Below are 8,683 nucleotides of genomic sequence, written 5' to 3' on the forward strand. Positions count from 1 at the left end.
GAGATTATATCCTTTTTGAAGCTTTCAACTACAGGAAACCATAGACTTAAAAAAGCGAAACAATAACAAAAACTAACTCTTCATGTGTTTTCCTGTAAAGAGAAAGTGGATAGGGGGCTCCCAGGAGCATCCATTCTTCAAATTCTCATCCCCTGGGTTTGCCCAGAGATTACCTGATTAGCAGGCTTTCACCCAAAAGTTATGAGCTACAGGGAAACTCAGTGATTGGGGCAAACAGATCAGTCAAGAAATTCTCTGAGTGACACTCTTTATGGCCTTCCAAGAGACACTTGACCACTCTGTGTCTCAATTATTGGCAAACTGGGGACAGTGGTAACAACACTTGCTTACCCTACAGGGATGCTGTAAGGGCCAATTAACCGTGGGCAATGTCACTGGAGATTGAAGGATGAGTGCCATTATGTAGTTACAAGGCATTATTACTGTAGTGTGAGTGGTGAATGGAAAGTAGAGGCTTAGCAAGGAAATTCATGGGTCTGCCTTGCAGCAGCTTCCTGATAAATTGCCAATAAAGCCTTCCTAATTTATCTCATTCTGCCTGCACGGTGACTTATACCTGACAGTCTCTGCGGAAGACAGAGAGGAAGAACGAGGCAGCCAAGCCAGGTACAAAACATTGACAACATGAAATCAGGCACCACAGAAGAGGTTTCTTCTGAAGCTGAATTTTAATCATCCCTTTACATTCTATCTTGAATATTGATTGAGCAAGGGCCATGGGAGGGGTTTGCCATGAAATTAGAGAGAAAGGGATAAATTCTGAAGATGCATTTCACCTGGAATCATTAGGCAGTGACCTTTAGGATTTAAACTGGTGTTCATCAGCTTGACTTCAGATCCTCTAGTGAGAAATGGGACACAAAACCGAGCCACAGGTCCAGACAGTGTAGGCTGATGGCTCTGTCTGAGCATTTCGATAATGTATGAAGCCGATTTGGGCCACACCAAAAGGTTGCCTTAAGAGCTGAAATGAAAATACATAAGCAATTACAGAGCTGCAGGGTCAGTAGTTTGGGGAGAGGGCCTGGAAAAATTAAAGAATGTCTTCAAAACCAAACCAATATGCCAAACTCCACTTGGGGACTCTGGCCCAATGCCAGGCCAGATGTGTTATGACTAGCTCCTTGTGGTGGGCAAAAGAGAAAAAAAATGGACTTGCATAAGAAAATAAAGAGACAACCGAGAAAAAAAAAAAAGAAAAAAATAAAGATACGTCTTTAGACACAGAAAAGCCTAGACTACTAGGACAAAAAACATCTGCTCAACAGAAATCTGATTCTGCCAGTCGACCAAGGAGATTTAGGGATTTAAGAGAAAATCCAAAAACCTGGAATACCTCAGAGTGCTAAAAAATGCGGAAGATTTTTGGAGCCTGAGAAATCATTTGGGCATGGGAGAGAAGGGCCACGGGGCATGGGAGGTGGTAATTCTCACCGTTTTCCAAAGCCGTTAATTCCTTCTGCCTTTATAATCCTTATCATCACTGAGCTCTTATGTCAGACACTGTGCTAAGTGGTTTAGATATATTGTCACGCCTAATTGTTGCAACAGCTGTGTAAGTTAGAGACTGAAATTATTCCCATTTAAGACATGAGCAATCTGAGGCTCAGACAGGTTATAAAATTTTCTCACAACCCCAGAGTTAACAACTGGTAAATCTGGGACTCAACCCTGAGACTTTGACTCCGGCGGCCTTGTTTAAATACTAATATTGTTCTCTCTCCTGAAACGCCTTTCTGGGCAATAAAACACCTTCTGAGGTAAGTGCTACTGAAATTCCTACCAGGATTACAGCTCAGATGAAATGGAACAAATGCCCTACAAAATGCTATTAAGAAAATGCTATGGGATTGTGTTGAAAGAAGAGATAAATTCCATTGGGCTGAGGAAAATGGATGAGACAAAGACGAGAGAGGAGAGGCAGCATGGAGGCAGAGACTGAACTTTTCACTGGCCTTTTTAGCATGAAGTAATTGCCACCTCATAAAATCCTCACAGCAGTCCTCTGAAGCACGTAGCATTTTTACCTATTTTACAAATAGGGAAACTGAAGCGGAGAAATGTGCAAAATGCAACCCATAGTTATAAATACAACGGAAGGATTAGGAGCTAGAGCGCCATGTTGGGGTATTGAGCTCTAAAGACCTCACTCTTTCTGTTAAATTGCACTGCACGATGGGAAGTGGCATCAAGGTGGGGCTTGCGTACCATCTAGGGTTTCCACAGGAAGAACAGGAAACATATTCCAGATAAAAGAGAGTGTGAGCCGACAGCATCACACACAGGAAGAAAAACAAAAGGAGACAGTATGTGAGATTGAAGATGCAGAGGTGGGAAAGTGCAGTGAATTTTTGCAAAACTCTAAATAGTCTAACTTAGATAAATGTGAAGGATCAGAAGAGGTCTGGAAAAGAATGGCTCCCAAAGTCATGAATTTTACCTTGTTCAAGGGGTACGAACCTTCATTCTGGACAGAGACAGTTACTGCAGGTTAACTAAACTTATTGTGGCAATCTTTGCAAAGTATATATAAATCAAACCACTATGCTGTACACGATAAACTTACATAGCATTATATGTTAATTATGTCTCAACAAAACTGGAAAAAATTAAAAAATAAAACATTTTTAAGAGAAGGTGATCAGTGAGGTACAACCACATCAGTATATATGCTGTGTGGGAACTGAAAAGTTGCTGCTGGTCTCCTCTCCTGAATCCGGCCCAGGAGGTACCAAAAGAAGCAAAAGGAAGATTGAGAAATCTATCAAAGTAAGAAAAAACAGAGAAACACCAGGGATAAGGGAAAACAATGGGTTAGGTCCTTGCATATGTTTTGGGTGTAATCATCAATGCAGAGCATCTGGATAGGGAGCAAAGAAACAATTTTCCGTGCACTATTTTCTCTCCCCAACATCCCCTTGAGATTACTAAACTACAAAGCAGATCAAGAGCAACCCAGCACAGACCCTGCAGTGAGGCAGGGAAACTTGGGGTGATGCTAACGTCCTCCTGGAGTATATAGCAGCTAACCACAGGTGCTAACAGGTCTGGCTGGCCTTTCCGTGCTCCCTCCTCCCTGAACATCCCTTCCCCACACCGAGTGCTAAGTGACTACAACTAAGGTTAACCATCCTTGATTAAGAGCAGTGCCAAGATCAATATACAAGTCATAATTCATTTCAGCAAATACTTTCTCTGCATCAGTTAAAACTGTCATATGGATTTTCTCCTTTATTCTATTAATGTGGTGAATTAAATTAACTGGTTTTCAAATGTTACACCAACCTCGCATTCTTAGGATTAACCTTACTTGGTGATGATATATAATCCTTTTCATATAGGACTAGATTTGATTTGCAAATATCAAATTTGCATCCATGTTCAAGAGGGGTATTAATCTGTACTTTTTTTGAGAGAGAGAACATGTGGAGGGGCAGAGGGAGAGAGAGAGAGAGAGAGAGAGAATCTTGAGCAGGCTCCATATCCAGGGAGGAGCCCGAGGTGGGGCTCAATCTCACCATCCAAGATCATGACCTGAGACAAAACCAAGAGTCAGACACTTAACTAACTGAGCCACTCCGGGGCCCCTTAATTGGTAGTTTTACTTATTTTTTAATGTTTGTTTTGTATTGTAATTTCTTTGCCAGGTTTCGGTATTGGTGTTTTGAAGTTCTCAAAAGAAGTTTGGAAGTGTTCTCTCCCTTTCTATTTTCTGAAAGAGATTGCATAAATTTGGTGACAATTCTTCCTTAAATGTTTGATAGCATTTACTAAAGAACCATCTGGGCCAGCAGTTTTCTTCACGTGAAGATTGTTGACAACAATTTCAGCTGATTTAAGAAATGCAGAACTGTTGATATTTTCTGTTCCATCTTGTATTAGTGTTGGTAAATTTTATTTTCAAGGAATGTGTGTGTTTCAACTAAATGGTGACCTAGTGTTGTTCATAGCATTCTCTTATTTTTTACTGAATATCTGCTGAATCAACAGTGACTATTCCTCTATCATTTCTGAAAGCATATTAGTACATTATGTTTTTGCTCCTTTTCTTCTGTCCAATCTGGCTAAGGGTTTATGAATTCATTAATCCTTTGAAAGAACCATCTTTTCCCTAAGTTAATTTTCCCTCTTGTTTGCTTATTTCTACTTCATGGACATTTACTCTAATATTTATTAGAAAATCTTCCTTCTTTGTGTTTATTTCACTTCTCTTTTTCTTGTTTCTTAAAGTAAAATTTAATTGTAGACTCTTTTTTGTTTTTTAAGATTTTATTTATCCATTTGAGAGAGAGAGGCAGAAAGAGCACGAGCAGGGGGAGAGGCAGAGGGAGAGGGAGAAGCGGACTCCCCACTGAGACAGGACCTCCCCCCCTCAGTGTGGGGCTCTATCCCAGGACCTGGAGATCATGACCTGAGCCAAAGGCAGACACTTAACCGTCTAAGCCACCCAGGCGCCCCTTATTGTAGACTTTCGGTTTCTAACATGGGCATTTAGGATGATACATTTATTTTTAAACGTTCTGAAAATTTTAATTTGTTGTCCTTTTATTGTCATCCAGTTCAAAATATTTTTAATTTTCTTTGCTTTACTGAGTTATAGATTACTTAGAAGTGTTGTTTTATTTTCAAATATTCAGAGTTTTCCTAGATTATTTTCAGTTTCAATTCAGTAATTAGGGAACATACTCCGCATAATTTCAATAATTTTAAATTTGTTAAAATTCATTTTATGGTGCAGTACACAGTCTATCTCATTGAATGTACCACATACACTTCAAGAGAATGGGCATACTGTATGTCTTTAGTGCATTTTACTATAATTATCAATTAGGTCAAGGTAGTTGATAGTATTTGTCAGACTAGGTTTTTACTGGTTTTGCTGTTACTTGTTTATCAATTGCTAAGAGAGAGGTGGTCACATTCCCAAATATTATTTGAAATACTCTCTCTCTCCCTTTAATTTTGTTAATTTTTGCTTCATCTATTTTAAAGCTCTGTTATGAAGTGAATATACATTTAGAGTTGGCATGTCTTCACAATAAACTGACTATCGTGTTATTATGGAATGCCCTTCTTTATCTCTTTGTCTTGAAGTACTGATTTTATTTGATACTAATATAGTTACTAACCCTCCTTATATTTGCTGTTTGTATATTATTTTTTTCTATCCCTTTATTTTGAATCTCTTTATTTCTATATAAATTGCATCTTTTATACAGCATACAGATGAAGAGGGGGGTATTACTGCTTTTTTTTCTCTTTTAATAATTTCTGCCTTTTAGTTGTTTAGTTCATAATAGCTAATATTGATGTGATTTGATATCGTCTACCGCCTTATTATTTATTTTCTTTTTTTTCTCCTCTCTATTTCTATCTCTGTGCTCTTCATTTCTTGACTCCTTATGGCTCATTTGAATATTTTATTAGAATTCCATTTCCAGTTATCTTTTGGCTTCTGGATTATACCTCTGTTATTTTTTAAAGCTGGTACTCTGTGAATTACAATATATATCCCTAACTTTTCACAGCCTACTTAGAGTTAGTATCATCCCTTTCATGTAAAATGTGAAAATTTTACAATCATAGAGACCCATCTACCACCCCAGTGTTCTTTATGCTACAGTTATCATATCTATTATAAAAGTGGTAAGAAAATGTTATTTGTTTTCAACAGTCAAATGTATTTTAAAGAAATTGGTAAGAAAAATATACAGTATTTATCATTTCTAATGCTGTTTGTTTGTTATAAAAGATCTGAGTTTCCTTTCAGGTAACATTTTCCTAGAGCCTGAAGAATTTCTTCTAGCATTCCTTGGAGTCTTATGTCTGCTGGTAATGAATACTCTTAGTCTTATTGCATCTGAAAATGTCTTTATTTTGCCTTCATTTTTGAAGGTTATTTTCATGGGATGTAGATTTCTGGGTTGACAGTTTTGTTTTTCTTTCAGCTTTAAAGATGTTTTCCCACTGTCTTATGGCTTTCTTAGTTTCTGATGAGAATTCAGGAGTCTTTTGAATTGCTGCATCCCTGTACATTGTGTATTGCTTTTCTCTAGCTGCTTTTTAGAGTTTTCATCTTTGGGTTTCAGTAGATTGACTATGATTCCTAGCTGTGGGTTCACTGAACTTCTTCTTTTTTTTTTTTTTTAAGATTTTATTTATTTATTTGCGAGAAAGAGAAGGAGAGAGAGAGAACACATGAGAGGGGATAGGATCAGAGGACGAAGCAGACTCCCCGCTGAGCAGGAGCCCGATGCGGGACTCGATCCCGGGACTCCGGGATCATGACCTGAGCCGAAGGCAGTCGCTTAACCAACTGAGCCACCCAGGTGCCCCTTCACTGAACTTCTTGAGAGACCATATTTATGCCTTTATCTAAATTCAAAAAACTGTCCAACATCGATTCTTCAAAATGGTATCAAGGCAAAATTCACATAACATAAAATTAACTATTTAACAGTTTGATGGCCTTTAGTATATTCTCAATGTTGTGCAACCATCACCTCTACCTAGTTCAAAATATTTTCATCACCCCTAATGGCAATCCTCTACCCATTAAGCAGCTACTCCTCAGCCCTCTCTCCACCAGCCTGTGACAACTACTAATCTGCTTTCTGTCCTATGGATTTACCTATTCTAAATATTTCATATAAATGAAATTGTATAATTTCTGACCTTTTGTGTCTGGCTTCTTTCACTGAGCATAATGATTTTGATGTTCATTCATGTTGTAACATGTATCAGCCCTTCATTTTTATGGCTGGATAATATTCTATTACATGGTTATACATATTTTATTTACCTCTCCATCCACTGGGGAACACTTCAGTTATTTCCATCTTTTGGCTATTGTAATTAGTGCTTCTGTGAGCATGTACAGATATTTCTTAGAATACCTCTTTTTAATTATTTTCCTCAATGGTTGCATCATTTGACACCCCCATCAGCAACGTACATGGGTTCCAATTTCTCTACATCCTCATCGACACTGGCTATTTTGTTGTTGCTTTTTTTAGCAACAGTGAGTCAGAAAAAAATTTGAAGACACAAAAACACAAAGAACAAACAAAAAGAAAAATCAGACTACATCCCAATGGGTGTGAAATGGTAATTCATTGTGGTTTTGATTTTTCTCTAATATGTAAAGATATTAAGCATCTTTTCATGTGCTAGTTGGCCTTTTGTACATCTTCTTTGGAGAGATGTCTATTGAAGTCTTCTGCTCACTTTTAAACCGTGTTGTCTTTTTGTTGTTCTGTTGTGTTATTTATATATTATGGATATTAGACTTTTATCAGATATATGATTTGCAAATATTTTCACTCAGTCTATACACTGTCTTTTCACTTTCTTGATAAATGTCCTTTGATGCACAAAATTTTTAATTTTGATGTAGTCTGATTTTTCTTTTTGTTTGTTCTTTGTGTTTTTGTGTCTTCAAATTTTTTTCTGACTCACTGTATCTTTCTTATCTTCTGCAATGCCAGTTACATGTACACTAGACATTTGGTATTGTGCCTCAGGTCCTGAGGCTCTCTCTTCTTCAGACTCTTTCATTTGTCATCTCCATGCTGTCAAGTTGACCTAGTACTTTAAAAATTTTCCTTTGCATCATTACACATAGCCACTTTAAAATCTATGTGTTCTAGCTCTTTGCCACATCTCCTGCAAGAATGAAGACGATTCTCAGCAATCAGACTGTCGACATTCCAGAAAATGTCGACATCACTCTGAAGGGATGCACAGTTATTGTGAAGGGACCCAGAGGAACCCTACGAAGGGACTTCAATCACATCAATGTATAACTCAGTCTTCTCGGAAAGAAAAAGAAGAGGCTCCAAGTTGACAAATGGTGGGGAAATAGAAAAGAGCTGGCTACTGTTCGCACTATCTGTAGTCGCGTACAGAACATGATCAAGGGCGTTACACTGGGCTTCCTTTACAAGATGAGGTCTGTGTATGTTCACTTCCCCATCAACATTGTTATTCAGGAGAATGGTTCTCTTGTTGGAATCCGAAATTTCTTGGGTGAGAAATACATCCACAGGGTTCAGATGAGGCCAGGTGTTGCTTGTTCTGTATCTCAAGCCCAAAAAGATGAGTTAATTCTTGAAGGAAATGACATTGAACTTGTATCAAACTCAGCTGCTTTGATTCAGCAAGCCACAACTGTTAAAAACAAGGATATCAGAAAATTTTTGGATGGTATCTATGTTTCTGAAAAAGGAGAAGTTCAGCAGGCTGATAAATAAGATCTGAGTTGTCCCTCTACAGAAACAGCAAGATGCCGGATGATTTTTCAGACTTATTTGCAATATTTTAAAGATACAATAAAAGCTATACTAAAATCTATGGGTTCTAATCCCTGTTGGGCTTAGTGGTTTGCTTATTCTTTTTTTTGAGAATGAATCATATTTTCCTAGTTCTTCAAATGTTAAGTAATTTTCTATTATATCCTGGAAAGTAACTCCGCTATATTCCTCTAGAGAATGGGTATTTTGGTTGTTTTGGTAGACAAATAACTTGGTTGAATTCAAGATGCAACTATTTTTGGGGAAAGGGTTCTAACCTCAATCCAGTTCCTTTATCTGTAGCTGGACTGCTTTAATTCTGCACCCCCCCCCCCAACATATGTGGCTTCATGGTTAGAGAATTGGGTAGA

The 8,683-nt window shown here is 37.8% G+C and overlaps 1 pseudogene; it reads left to right on the forward strand.

The window, feature by feature from the left end:
• The first annotated feature begins 7,686 nt into the window (after positions 1–7,686).
• On the forward strand, positions 7,687–8,363 carry LOC118015148 (annotated as a pseudogene).
• Positions 8,364–8,683: the final 320 nt, after the last annotated feature.

This window comes from Mirounga leonina, unplaced genomic scaffold, assembly GCF_011800145.1.
Source record: "Mirounga leonina isolate KUSES-001 unplaced genomic scaffold, KU_Mleo_1.0 Mir_165, whole genome shotgun sequence".
Lineage (NCBI taxonomy): Eukaryota > Metazoa > Chordata > Mammalia > Carnivora > Phocidae > Mirounga > Mirounga leonina.